Here is a 14,434-nt window from a genome sequence, read left to right as displayed (position 1 = left end):
CCCCGTGTTTCTGATGTCCTCAGTGCTACCTGAACCCTCAGGTTGAAGGAGGTGAGTGTGGAAGATGGAGGTCTGACTGACAGGGGCAGCTGCAGGGAAGGAAGAAGGCAGGGAAGGAGGTAAGCCCTCACAGGCCCGAAGAATTCAGAAGCTCTTCTGAAGCCAAAGGGCCCCTGACTTGCACACGTGAGATCAGTCCCGGGACCCCTGGCACGGCAGCCGTGGATTCACTTACTGAATAGCCACCCAGGAGGCAGGCACTTCTCACACAGATGGGGGGCCTTTGGTCAGCCTCTGCAGGGAGCCTGCTTCAAGGTAGAGTTTAAGTCCCCCTTCAGGTGCCCACCAACCCAGGAATAGATTAACAAGCTGTGGTACATGTATACCATGGAACACTATGCAGCCATTAAAAAGATGGGGGCTTTACACCTTTGGTGTTAACCTGGATATGAAGATGAGACACGTTCTTCTTAGTAAAGTATCCAAAGTACTCAATAGCAATATGAAGCCAGTAGATGATCTAATACACCCCCTCAGAGGAGAAAAACTCAATGTAATTCCAGCTAAGGGAAAGGAGAAGGGGGGAGAGGGGAGGAGAGAGGGGGACTGGCGTGCTCCCATCTAATATGCACAATGTAAGGGTGCGTGGCACACCTCCAATATGCAGGACACAACTACAAGAGGAACTCTGCCCAGCAAATGCAAATATTGTAACCTAGTTATTTGTACCCTCATATTAATCTGAGATAAAAAAAAATTTTTTTTAATTTAAAAATAAATCCTCTTTCAGGTTAGGAGCCCTCAGTACAGATGGTCGCTTACATCACAGCTCACAGCTCCCACATTTTCAAGACTTAAGCTGTCTTATTATACAATGCCAAAGATCAGTTTGCACATCTCTCTGGGGAAGACAAGCAGAACTCTGCTCAGCAGTGAGGACAGCAGGGCCTGCGTTCAAAGGCAATGACCACTCCTCCCAGGGCTATTGATCCTCTTGGATTTCACCTTAAATAGTTTAAATTCAACACAAACACGGGAAGTTCCTGTTGGGGCTGCCCACCTGGATCTAGGGTTGTTTTCTCACTGCCCAGGGCCTCCTCTCTGGGACCAATGGCATCACATGAAAACCACCCTGGTCTGGGCCCTCCCCATCTCCTCAGATCCCTTCAGACCCTGACCCTTCCTCACCTGCCCACGGGATAGCCCACCAGACCCAAGTCAAGGCACCATTCCCTCACGCACAGATTGGGACAGGGCACCCAGCACTGGCGCCCTTGACTCCACACCCACAGGAGCCCGCTAGTAGCACGCCCCTGTGCCTGGCACAAGTGAGGAGCCGTGTCAACTTCAGCACAAACTTCTTGAGTCCTGAAAGAGGACAAAGCTCAGGACCTCTGCTGTTTTCCTCCAGTCTTCCCCAGTTCACATCCGCAGAGTAAGAGGTAGCACAGGGCAGACAGTAATTACCCACACTTTGCTCCCCCAGAGCATCTTCAGAATAATTCCACCAGAGAAACATTTACCTATTTGAAGAACAGTAAAATTGAGTCTTGGAGGGGTCAGGACTTGCCAGGGTACGAACATGAATCCAAGTGCCCCAATCTGTTCTCTGATGGGCCCTGACAAACGCATGTGGCAATGGGCATTGTAGGTCTTCAGATTCATCAAGGAGGCAAAATTCAAAACAACCTAATCTACACTTTAAAACCCAAACCGATGCGCCATGCAAGAAGATGGGGCACCTGCAGCTAAGGCCGCAGGCCTCCTCCGTGACGGCTGTACACCGTCCCTCTCTCAGCACTACTCAGTTACGTCTCACAGTGCAGCTGGGAGCTGTTTAAATGACAAAATCTTACAAGTAACAGAGCAAATATAAATTCCAGGACAGTCAGCTGCAGAAACCTATTTTAGAGATGTGAAAGTTCTTACAACACCTCACAATCCAAGTCTGTGCTTGCAAACGGCCCGTGATGCATAAAGGCACAGGCCAGGCTGTGTAGACAGCAGTCAGCTCCTCGCCCTCTGTAGCTCAGGGAGGAGCAGCTGCCCCAAGGTAAAGTCCTCGCACAGCGCAGCAGGCAAGAAGTTTCCATTGCCAGTTTTGAAAGTTGCTTAAAACAGCTGACCAATGAGGTCACCCCATCAAGGGGGAAATCAGATACTTAGGTAATTTGCAAGAATCATTTCTGCCTAAAATGTTGTAAATCAAGCCTCAGGGTCTTCAGGGGCAAAGTCCACTGGTGTAGACAATGTTATTTTTTGGTGGGTCAATTCAATGGGGACCGTCTTTGAGGTGAAGAAAGAGAAACTGACATGGACCCACACTTCCAGCAACCCAGCGGAGATGAGCCTTACACTCCACACGGGTGGTGGGGGTGCCACATTATGGGGGAGAAAGAGTGAAACTCATCTGCGCACTCCAAGTCAGCGAAGACAAGGCGTTCTCTGGCAAGAGGATTATGCAAATGACAGGTGTTTCATCAGCCACTGAGCATGGAGGTGCCCAGCCTGCGTGCTCCCTAGAAGAGCCTGCCCCCACCCTGGGAGAGCCGCTCAGATGGGCTCCAAGTCTTCAAATAGCTAATCATGAAACCCACTCAGGAAAGAAACACCAAGAGCTGTATTCAGCTTGGCAGTACACAGGGACTGCTCCTGACGCTGGTCAGAATGTGGGTGTGTTAAGCAATGCATGCCTTTAGCACCCACAATTTTAGGAAGGTTCCAAACTGTGAAAGGGCCCTGAAACTTACTGGTCAGTGTACCTCATGAGGAAGCACATTAAATCCTTCCTGATTCTCCCCTAAACCAGAAGATGAAGCTTCTCCTCATCTAATTCCAACAGCAACCATAAGTCACAAGGCCTGAGTGTGCTCTGAGAGCCCCGGGGCGTCTTCACCCATTCATCTCACTTAACGGAAGTTTTAGTGAGTGCCACTGACATACCAGGCCCTGTTCCAGACCCTGAAGACAAAATAATGGATGGAAGGGAGGAGGGAGGAGGCTGGTCCTCGCCCTTATGAAGCTTAGGTTCTAGGAAGGGATGTGCTCTGAGGATTCAGTCAGACCACCTGGCACATTAAAAATTTAGAGAAATTTCACACCTTACATTTTATACAATTTCTTACCAGGTTCTCATATATTTCTTCATTCGCTATTTCCTGACATCAAATGAAGCCTGACAATTAGGCAGGAAAGGAGCCACTTTAAAATCACTAAGGAACTGATAAAATAGGGGTAAGGGGCACGCACAGTGGAAGACTGAGGGCACGGCACCTGTCACTTAACCTGGCTGCCCAGAGCTGTCATGGGGCCCCACCCCAACCCGGCAAGCTCGTAATCAGGGTCTGGACCTGAGAACATAGAAGTTCACCAGAACAAACAGGTGTCGTTCAATCTGCTACTTCCAGGCACCCCCCCAAGAAGAAACACACAGGTGCAGAGGTTGGCGCCACCCAGCACAGCACAGTGCTCTGCACCCCACACCGTTGGGGGAGGGTCGCAGTTGCACATTCTGCTCACCGTTCAAACTATGTGGAAACTGATGGTCAGTTCTTGAAAATAGTCCAACCGCAGGAAGAGGTTTGATGTCACAAACGCAGAGCTGGCACTGCTGGAGAGAAAAATGAAGAATATCTGTGAACCCCACTATAGTTCCTCTCATTCCGTCATCCCCTCCTCATGCGCCAAAACCTACGTGGGGGCTGTCACTACCGAGGGCACAGGCATCACCAGGAACAAAATGGGACTCTATAGATGAGCACCACAAAACAGAGGAAAGAGAGAGGAAGCGCAGCGGACACACCAGGTGAGGACATAACTGCACTGGACAAGTCACAGGGCACAACCCTCCCAGCGCCCTCAGAGTTCTCAGCCAATGGCAGGCACTGCCTCTTCTTCAGTGGGAGGCCACGAGGGAACAACAGACAGTGTGCCTATTGGACTGGAGTGTTCTTTTTTCCTTAATTCATACACCTCCCAAGCATGGCTATGCAAAGACTATTTTCTTTCTTAACTATCCAAACTGCCAGCCTTTGCCTCTAAGGCAGGCCCAGCAGTGCTCCCCCAACACAAGTCTGATTCCGTAACAACAGCACCCTGCATCCACAGGGTCGTCCTAGCAGGGGCAGTGCTTGTGCTTCCATCCCCGCGGCGGTCTTTCCTGCCCTCTGTCCTGCCGGGGGACTTCCTCCCACTTGGCGCGAGCCCACAGTCTGCCGCCAGCACGTCCCCAACCTAAGCACACTTTGCAAAGCGCACTCCCTTGGGTGATCACCTCTGGCCTGACATGGCGTCACGTGAACTCAGCAAAGCCCCACCTCAGACACCACAAGTGCCCTCAGCACCCAGCCTGCCGGGTGCAGGAGCCAGTACCATCCAAGCTGAATAAGCTGCCATCTGTCTGGCCTGCGTGCTGCAGTGCAGTCCCCAGGAAACGCATCCCTGTGAGCATGCCTGCCATATGTCACTCCCCAGTGATCAGCCAACATGAAGACATGCGGGTAGAGGTGCCCGCGTGTCTCCAGAGGACCCTGTGAGATTCCTGTGGAGATCCATCCTGCACAGGAGCCAAATGCCCGGCCGTTCTGCACACACCTTCCTACAATACTGCTTTCTCCCCCTGCTCCCCACCTACTAAGAGAAAAAAGCAATCCACTGCGGACTCCCAGATCTCTGTGTTTATTCCTCAACTGGGACTGTTCTCCTCAATCTTCCAGGGATTCAAATGATCTGATTTCTTGGTAACAGAGGTTGGTGAAATAACCAGAAATGCACAGTGATGGGAAGGATTCTAAGGTGGCCCCTGATGGGTCATGCTCTTTTAAGATTCACTCCCTTCATCCAAAGTACTCAGCCCCACTATGAAACTAATTTATGGCTTTTATATGAAAGCTATAACCCAGTTATAACCTAAGAATATAATCTGAGGGGGAGAGGGAGGGGAGGGAGGGGGGAGGATGGGCAGAGAGAGGGTGATTGGTGGGATTACACCTACGGTGCATCTTACAAGGGTACATGTGAAACTTAGTAAATGTACAATATAAATGTCTTAACACAATAACTAAGAAAATGCCAGAAGGCTATGTTAACCAGTATGATGAAAATATGTCAAATGGTATATAAAATCAGTGTATCATGCCCCATGATCGCATTAATGTACACAGCTATGATTTAATAAAAAAGATTCACTCCCTTCAAGTGTAGGAGAACCTGTGACTCACTCTTACCCAACAGACTCTGGCAAAGGATGCCACTCCACTGATCTGATTAGGCTGCTCCAAACAGGATTCCACCTGGGCAGCTAGGAAGTGACAGGCTCCCTCGCTGGACCCAAGGAGTAAGCGACCATCCAGTGACAGGCCTGGAGGGGCCGCAGTGCAAGAAGCTTCGAGGGCCACTAGGCCATGGGCTGAGTCCCACCCAGCAGCCTAGGAGCAAGGAGACAGGGATGCCAGTCTTGCAGTCACAAGTAAATGATGTCTGCCAACAACATGAAAGAGCTTGGGAGAAGATTCTTCCCCACTCAGACCTGTGGATGAGAACACAGCCTGACCAACAACTGGACTGCCCCTGGTGAGACCCCTGAGCAAAGAACCAGCTGAGCTGTGTCTAACTCAGGAGCCAGGGAGACCTGAGATAACAGATGAGTGTTGTTTTAAAACACTAAGTTTATAATAATTTGTAATGTTTGATCTAGTAACTAAATATGAGGACATATGAAATACATCACTAGACCCATCTGAGCAGGCGTCTCTCCACACCTCATCCACCAGAAGTGAAAATTCATTTTTCCTACTCAACTATGAGCTCCTTATAGGCAGAAACCATACCACTATCACCCCGGCATCCCCAGGGCTTTGACAGTATGTGGCACATAGAAGGCCTTCAATATTTTTGAAATGAACCAAATTAAAAGGATCGTGATTTGTCTATCTCTAGCCACTACAAAGCCAGAGCAGCTTGATCTGTTCAAGCCTTCAACACAGAGCTCAGAGCTTCAAAATTAATTCCACAATGGGTGGAAAACGTTTAGTCCCCTGTTCTATCCCCAGAAAATGAACCCACAATTCCTCTAGTACTAATCATTTCATTTTCCCTGTGAACCTACGTCAGTGCCTAGAAATGTCACTCAGTAGAGGGAGGAGCAAGATGATGGTCGAGTAACAGCTTCCTTGCAACTGGGCAGGGTGAGACTGGGGAGAGAAGACTCTAGGCATCTCTGGCTGGTGGGATCTGCCCAGAAACATCCCTTTGGGGACACAGGGAGTCACTGCAACAGACTTCTGAACCCCATGAGGATGACAAAAGCAGTGGAGAATTGGCAAGTGGTTGCATGCATTCATTCAGTCTAAGCCCATTAGAAGCTCTAAGTACAGCAGCAGTGAGATTGCAAACTTTTCCAGGCCTTACCTGTGACCTGTTTTGCTTTTTTTGGACTTGGCATTCAGTTGAACTACCTTGGGAGAACTTGGGAGAGAGTACAGAGGACTTTAAGTGTTTTCTAGGGCCCCAGACTGTGCCACTGAGCCAGACGGAGCTAATAGTGTTAGGCTGTGGGCCACATGGAGCCATTGTAGGAGAACTGCCCCGGCAAGCTCCATCCTCAGGGTCACAGAGCGAGGATCAGGCAGGAGACCTTGGGCAAGTAATCTAGTGACTGAGCAGCCTAAAGGTGGGGACTGGCATGCCTTACAGCCTTGGCCCTCAGGGGCATAGAGTGAGACTGGTTTTGGAACACTGGGACTCATTGAAACCCTAGGCCAGAGGCACAGTAACTTAAAGATCAAGAGGAAGTGAAAGGAAAATTAGGGCAAGGAAACAGATAAAAGAAAACACTCATGAGGAAGAATGAGCAAAAATATCCTGGCAACCATGAAAAACCAGTCCAGAGCAACCCACCCCAAGGGACCATGAGGTAGATACTGCAGAGGATTCCACCTATAAAGAAATGTTAGAAATGACAGAAAGAGAATTTAGAATACACATGATGAAAACAATGAAGGAAATTATGGTAACAATGAAGGAAACTTCTGATAAAGTGGAAAATAACCAAAAGGAAATCCAAAAACAGAATCAAATAAGAGATGAACAATATGAAGAATATAGAAAGGATATAGCAGAGCTGAAGGAACTGAAGCAGTTAATTAGGGAACTTAAAGATGCAGTAGAAAGTATCAGCAACAGATTAGACCATGCAGAAGAAGGAATCTCAGAGGTAGAGGACAAAGCTCTTGAGATAACTCAGATAATTAAAGAGGCAGAAAAGAAGAGAGAGAAAGTAGAACGTTCACTGACAGGATTATGGGACTTTATGAAGTGTTCAAATATATGAGTTATAGGTATCCCAGAAGGGGAAGAAGAATGCCCCAGGGAAATGGAAGCCATACTAGAGAATATTATAAATGAAAATTTCCCAAATACCACCAAAGATTCTGACACACTCCTTTCAGAGGGATATTGGACCCCAAGTCGCCTCAACCCTAACAGAGCCTCTCCAAGAGACATTGTGATGAACCTGTCCAAAGTCAAGACAAAAGAAAAGATTCTTCAAGCTGCCAGGAGTAAGCGCCAGTTGACCTACAGGGGCAAATCCATCAGGGTGACTGCAGACTTCTCTAATGAAACTTTTCAAGCAAGAAGACAATGGTAATCTACCTTTAATCTACTTAAACAGAAAAATTTCCAGTCCAGAATTCTATATCCTGCTAAGCTAAGCTTTAAAATTGACAAAGAAATCAAATCATTTACTGATATGCAAACATTGAGGAAATTTACAAGACCAGCTCTACAGGAAATACTTCAACCTGTTCTACACACTGACCATCACAATGGATCAACAGCAAAGTAAGATCTCAAAAATTAAAGGAAATAACCTAACTTCCACAATGATGCAGAAGATAAAATTAAGCAATGGACTCTCACAAAATGAGGTGAATAGAACACTACCACACTTATCGATTATCTCAATAAATGTTATCAATTATCTCAATAAATGCTTGAATTCCCCACTGAAGAGGCAGAGATCGGCTGACTGGATTAAAAAACACAAGCCATCCTGTTGCTGTTTGCAGGAAACACAACTAGCTTCAAAAGACAAATTAAAACTCTGATTTAAGGGTGGGAAGACAATTTTTCAGGGAAATGGTATTCAGAAGAAAACAGGGGTTGCAATCTTATTTTCAGATACATGTGGATTTAAAGCAACTAAAGTCAAAAAGACAGAGATGGTCGCTTTATATTGGTCAAGGGAAAAATACAACAAGACGTTTCAATTCTAAATATGTATGCGCTCAACTTAAATGCCTCCAGATTCTTGAAACAGACCTTACTCAGTCTGAACAATATGATATCCTATACTACCATAGTAACAGGGGACTTTAACACTCCTCTTACTGACCTCGACAGATCCTCTAAACAGAAATTAAACAAAGATATAAGGGACTTAAATGAGACCCCAGAACAACTATGCTTGATAGACACATATGGAACACTTCATCCCAAATATACATTCTTCTCATTGCCCCATGGAACATTCTCCAAAATTGGATACTCAACTCCAACAAAAACATTCAACCCCACACAAAGGCATGGAAATTAAACAACCTTCTGTTGAATGACAGTTGGGTGCAGGAAGAAATAAAAGAGGAAATCATTAACTTCCTTGAGCATAACAACAATGAAGACACAAGCTACCAAAACCTGTGGGATACTGCAAAAGCAGTTTGGAGAGGAAAATTTATCACTTTAGATGCCTACATTCGAAAAACAGAAAGAGAGTGCATCAACAAACTCATAAGCCATCTTATGAAATTGGGAAAAGAAGAACCTCTAAGCCTAAACCCAGCAGAAGAAAAGAAATATCCAAAATTAAATCAGAGATAATGAAATTGAAAACAAAAGAATCATTCAGAAAATTAATGAAACAAGGAGTTGGTTTTTTTAAAAAATAGATAAACCTTTGGCCACACTAACTACAAATACAAAAGTAAAATCTCTAGTAACCTCAATCAGAAGTGATAAGAGTGGAAATGACAATTGATGCCACAGAGATAACACGAGATCATCTCTAAATACTACCAGAAACTTTATGCCCAGAAATTTGACAATGTGAAGGAAATGGATCAATATTTGGAATCACACCCTCTCCCTAGACTTAGCCACTAGAAATAGAGCTCCTGAACAGACCAATTTCAAGCACTGAGATCAAAGAAACAATAAAAAAGCTTCCAACAATAAATGCCCTGGTCCAGATGGCTTCACACCAGAATTCCATCAAACCTTCAAGGAAGAGCTGATTCCCGTACTGCAGAAATTATTCCAAAAACTTGAGGAGGATGCAATCTTCCCCAACACATTCTACAAAGCAAAACATCACCCTGATACCAAAACCATGAAAAGACCCAACTAAAAAGGAGAATTTCAGACCAATTTCACTCATGAATATAGATGCAATAATTCTCAACAAAATCCCAGCCAATAGATTACAGCTTATCATCAAAAAAGTCATACATCATGATCAAGTAGGTTTCATCCCAGGGATGCAAGGCTGGTTTAACATACATGAGTCATAAACGTTATCCATCATATTAACAGAAGCAAAAATAAAGACCATATGATCCTCTCAATAGATGCAGAAAAAGCATTTGATAAAATCCAGCATCCTTTTCTAATCAGAACACTGAGGAGTATAGGCATAGGTGGCACATTTCTGAAACTGATTGAAGCTATCTATGACAAACCCACAGCTAATAATTTACTGAATGGAGTAAAACTGAAAGCTTTTCCTCTTAGAACTGGAACCAGACAAGGTTGTCCTCTGTCACCAGTACTATTCAACATAGCGCTAGAAGTTCTAGCCAGTATGATTGGGCGAGATAAGGAAATAAAGGGCATCGAAATGGGAGCAGAGGAGGTCAAACTCTCCCTCTTTGCTGACGATATTATCTTATACTTAGAGAACCCAAAAGACTCAACTACAAAACTCCTGTAAGTCATCAAAAAATACAGTAATGTCTCAGGATATCAATGTCCACAAATCAGTAGCCTTTGTATACAGCAATAACAGCCAAGATGAGAGGCTAATTAAGGATACAACTCCCTTCACCATAGTTTCAAAGAAAATGAAATACCTAGGAATATAACCTAACAAAAGAGGTGAAGGACCTGTATAAAGAAAATTATGAAACCCTAAGAAAGGAAATAGCAGACGATATTAACAAATGCAAGAACATACCATGCTCATGGCTGGGAAGAATCAACATTGTTAAAATGTCTATACTTCCCAAAGCAATGTACCGATTCAATGCCATCCCTATTAAAATACCAACATTGTACTTACAAGACTTGGAAAAAATGATTCTGCATTTTGTATGGAACCAGAAAAAACCCCGTAGAACTAAGGCAGTTCTTAGTAATAAAAACCAAGCCAGGGGCATCAGCATAGCACCAAAGCCATAGTGGTCAAGACAGCATTGTACTTTGTACTGGCACAAAAACAGAGACATAGACATTTGGAATCGAATAGAAAACCAGGAAATGAAACTAACATCTTACAACCACCTAATCTTTGATAAACCAAACAAGAACATACCTTGGGGGAAAGACTCCCTATTCAATAAATGGTGCTGGAAGAACTGGATATCTACATGTAAAAGACTGAAACTGGACTCACACTTTTCTCCACTCACAAAAATTGATTTAAGATGGATAAAGGACTTAAATTTAAGGCATGAAACAAAAAAATCCTCAAAGAAAGCATGCTAAAAACAATGGAAGATATCAGCCTGGGGAAAGACTTCATGAAGAAGACTGCTGTGGCAATTGCAACAACAACAAAAATAAACAAATGGGACTTAATTAAACTGAAAAGCTTCCATACAGCTAAGGAGACAAAACCAAACCAAATAGACAACCTACACAATAGGAAAGGATATTTGCATATTTTAAATCAGACAAAAGCTTGATAACTAGGATCTATAGAGAGCTCAAATTAATCCACATGAAAAAAGCCATCAATCCCATATATCAATGGGAAAGAGACATGAATAGAACCTTCTCTAAAGAAGACAGACAAATGGCTAACATACATGAAAAAATTCTCATCATCCCTAATTATTAGAGAAATGCAAATCAAAACCACCCCGAGATATCATCTAATCCCAGCGAGAATGGCCCACATCACAAAATTTCAAAACTACAGATGCGTGGTGTGGATGTGGAGAGAAAGGAACACTTTTACACTGCTAGTGGGACTGCAAACTAGTACAACCTTTTTGGAAGGAAGTATGGAGAAACCTCAAAGAACTCAAGCTAGACCTCCCATTTGATCCTGCAATCCCATTACTGGGCATCTACCCAGAAGCAAAAAAATCCTTTTATCATAAGGACACTTGCACTAGACTGTTTATTGCAGCTCAATTTACAATTGCTAGAATGTGGAAACAGCCTAAATGCCCACCAACCCAGGAATGGATTAACAAGCTGTACTATATGTACACCATGGACTACTATTCAGCCATTTAAAAAAAAATGGAGACTTTACAGCCTTTGTATTAACCTGGATGGAAGTGGAACACATTATTCTTAGTAAAGCATCACAAGAATGGAGAAGCATGAATCCTATGTATTCAATTTTGATATGAGGACAATTAATGACAATTAATGACACAGTGGGGGGAGGGAAAAGTACAGAGAGAGAGAGAAGGAGAGAGGGGTGGAGGGAAGGAAGAACAGAGAGAGGAAGGAGGGGTGGGTCTTGGTGCATCACACACCTTTTGTGAGCAAGATACAATTGTAAGAGGGACTTTACCTAATAAATGCAATCAGTATAACCTGGTTTCTTGTACCCTCAATGAATCCCAAACAACAAAAAAAAAAAGAAAGAAATGTCACTCAGTACTTACTACTTTTGCCAAATATCCTCGCCACTTCTCTGGCAGTTAGCTATCTAACGGTTCAAGGTTAAAAACAAAAAGGTCCCTGAGAAAATTTTCCAAAACAAGAATTTGTGACTCATTTTTAATTTTCCATTAGTATCCATAAATCTTTCATTCTCAAACAAAATGAAAAAAATCCTATCTCAAGAGCAGTGCCTCTGGCTCAGTGAGTAGGGCACTGGCCCCATATACCAAGAGTGGTGAGTTCAAACCCAGCCCCGGCCAAACTACAACAACAACAACAAAATAATAATAATAATAATAATAGTCGGGCATTGTGGTGGGAGCCTGTAGTCCCAGCTACTTGGGAGGCTGAGGCAAGAGAATTGCCTAAGCCCAAAGCTAGAGGTTGCTGTGAGCTGTGACGCCAGAGCACTCTACTGAGAGCAACAAAGTGAAACTCTGTCTCAAAAAAATAAAAATAAAAAATCCTGTCTTTATCAAATGACCTAGCTCTAATTCTGAGACAGAATGGTAATGCAACTAACTGACAATCTGCTTCAAAAGTTCAGGTTTATTTCTCAGAGGCAGGGTCTCACTTTGTTGTCGGTGCAGGAATATCACGGCTATAGGAGCCATTCACAGGCGCCATTAGGGCCCACACAGCCTCCAACTGCTGGGCTTAAGTCGTTCTCCTGTCCTAGTCTCCCAAGTAGATGAGACCACAAGAGATGAGACACCCAGCTCTTTAAGATTTTTTAATCTTTAAACTGATGATTTTTTCATTCTTTCAAGCAAAAATTTAAGCACATAGAAATTGAACACATAAATATATCCAGTTTCTGCTAGCATTAAACAAAAATTATTGTTTTTATTACAAAGAATATTATAAACTTGTATCCATTTTAGATTTCGAAAGAACTGGTTTTAATAACAGGAATATTTGAAAACACTCAACTCAGTTAAATTATTTAAAAGAACACCAAATAAAAACTCCACTCATTACAGAAGCCTATTACATGCCCCTGAAATCTACATTCAGAAATTTGGGATATATTCCACAACTTCATAAATCCCTCAGCAAACGTGATCATCTTCTCTGAGCTTTGTCCCTCGTGTTCCGCCTCTCAGGCAGCAGGATTCTCACACCCAAGCCAAGGGGAATAACAGCACAGCACAGAACTCCAACACGGCCCTGCTACTTCCGAGCAGAACTGTAGCCCTCAGCCTTGGCAGCACTCTTTGCCAACCCAGAGAGAGGAAAACGAAAGTAGATAGAAAACAGAGACGCCTTCTGAAAACCAGCCCTGCCTCAGACACCACCCCAAACAAGCTCTGCCTCAAGACGCCCTCCCGACACGGCCCGCCTGACAGACGCCCTCCCCGCACCGGCCCCGCCTCACAGACGCCCTCCCCACACGGCCCCGACTCACAGACGCCCTCCCCGCACCGGCCCCGCCTCACAGACGCCCTCCCAGCACCGGCCCTCCTCACAGACGCCCTCCCCGCACCGGCCCCGCCTCACAGACGCCCTCCCCGCACCGGCCCCGCCTCACAGACGCCCTCCCCGCACCGGCCCCGCCTCAAGACGCCCTCCCCACACGGCCCCGCCTCACAGACGCCCTCCCCGCACCGGCCCCGCCTCACAGACGCCCTCCCCGCACCGGCCCCGCCTCACAGACGCCCTCCCAGCACCGGCCCCTCCTCACAGACGCCCTCCCAGCACCGGCCCCTCCTCACAGACGCCCTCCCCGCACCGGCCCCTCCTCACAGACGCCCTCCCCGCACCGGCCACTCCTCACAGACGCCCTCCCCGCACCGGCCCCTCCTCACAGACGCCCTCCCCGCACCGGCCCCGCCTCACAGACGCCCTCCCCGCACCGGCCCCGAATCACAGACGCCCTCCCCACACGGCCCCGAATCACAGACGCCCTCCCAGCACCGGCCCCTCCTCACAGACGCCCTCCCCGCACCGGCCCCTCCTCACAGACGCCCTCCCAGCACCGGCCCCTCCTCACAGACGCCCTCCCCGCACCGGCCCCTCCTCACAGACGCCCTCCCCGCACCGGCCCCTCCTCACAGACGCCCTCCCCGCACCGGCCCCGCCTCACAGACGCCCTCCCCGCACCGGCCCCGCCTCACAGACGCGCTCCCCGCACCGGCCCCGCCTCACAGACGCCCTCCCCGCACCGGCCCCGCCTCACAGACGCCCTCCCCGCACCGGCCCCGCCTCACAGACGCCCTCCCCGCACCGGCCCCGCCTCACAGACGCCCTCCCCGCACGGGCCCCGCCTCACAGACGCCCTCCCCGCACGGCCCCGCCTCACAGACGCCCTCCCCACACGGCCCCGCCTCACAGACGCGCTCCCAGCACCGGCCCCTCCTCACAGACGCCCTCCCCGCACCGGCCCCGCCTCACAGACGCCCTCCCCGCACCGGCCCCGCCTCACAGACGCCCTCCCCGCACCGGCCCCGCCTCACAGACGCCCTCCCCGCACGGCCCCGCCTCACAGACGCCCTCCCCACACAGCTCTGCCTCACAGACGCCCTCCCCGCACGGG

The 14,434-nt window shown here is 46.9% G+C and overlaps 1 protein-coding gene across 6 annotated transcripts in view; it reads right to left on the bottom strand.

Moving 5' to 3' along the window:
* The window catches only part of LDLRAD4 (low density lipoprotein receptor class A domain containing 4), a 374,896-nt gene that overhangs the window by 294,553 nt on the left and 65,909 nt on the right, over window positions 1–14,434 (bottom strand). For 2 of the 6 annotated variants that reach the window (XM_053571181.1, XM_053571187.1), the window contains exon 2: window positions 3,520–3,610. The exons of 2 other annotated variants lie outside the window; for them this stretch is intronic. The gene's annotated coding sequence lies outside the window, so the exon portion shown is untranslated. The remainder of the gene's footprint in view (window positions 1–3,519; window positions 3,611–14,434) is intronic. 2 more of the 6 variants (XM_053571182.1, XM_053571188.1) reach the window with 1 other exon arrangement.

This window comes from Nycticebus coucang, chromosome 19 (genome assembly GCF_027406575.1).
Source record: "Nycticebus coucang isolate mNycCou1 chromosome 19, mNycCou1.pri, whole genome shotgun sequence".
Classification (NCBI taxonomy): Eukaryota; Metazoa; Chordata; class Mammalia; order Primates; family Lorisidae; genus Nycticebus; species Nycticebus coucang.
Note: the sequence above shows the minus strand (reverse complement) of the source record. Positions and strands in the feature narration are given on the sequence as shown.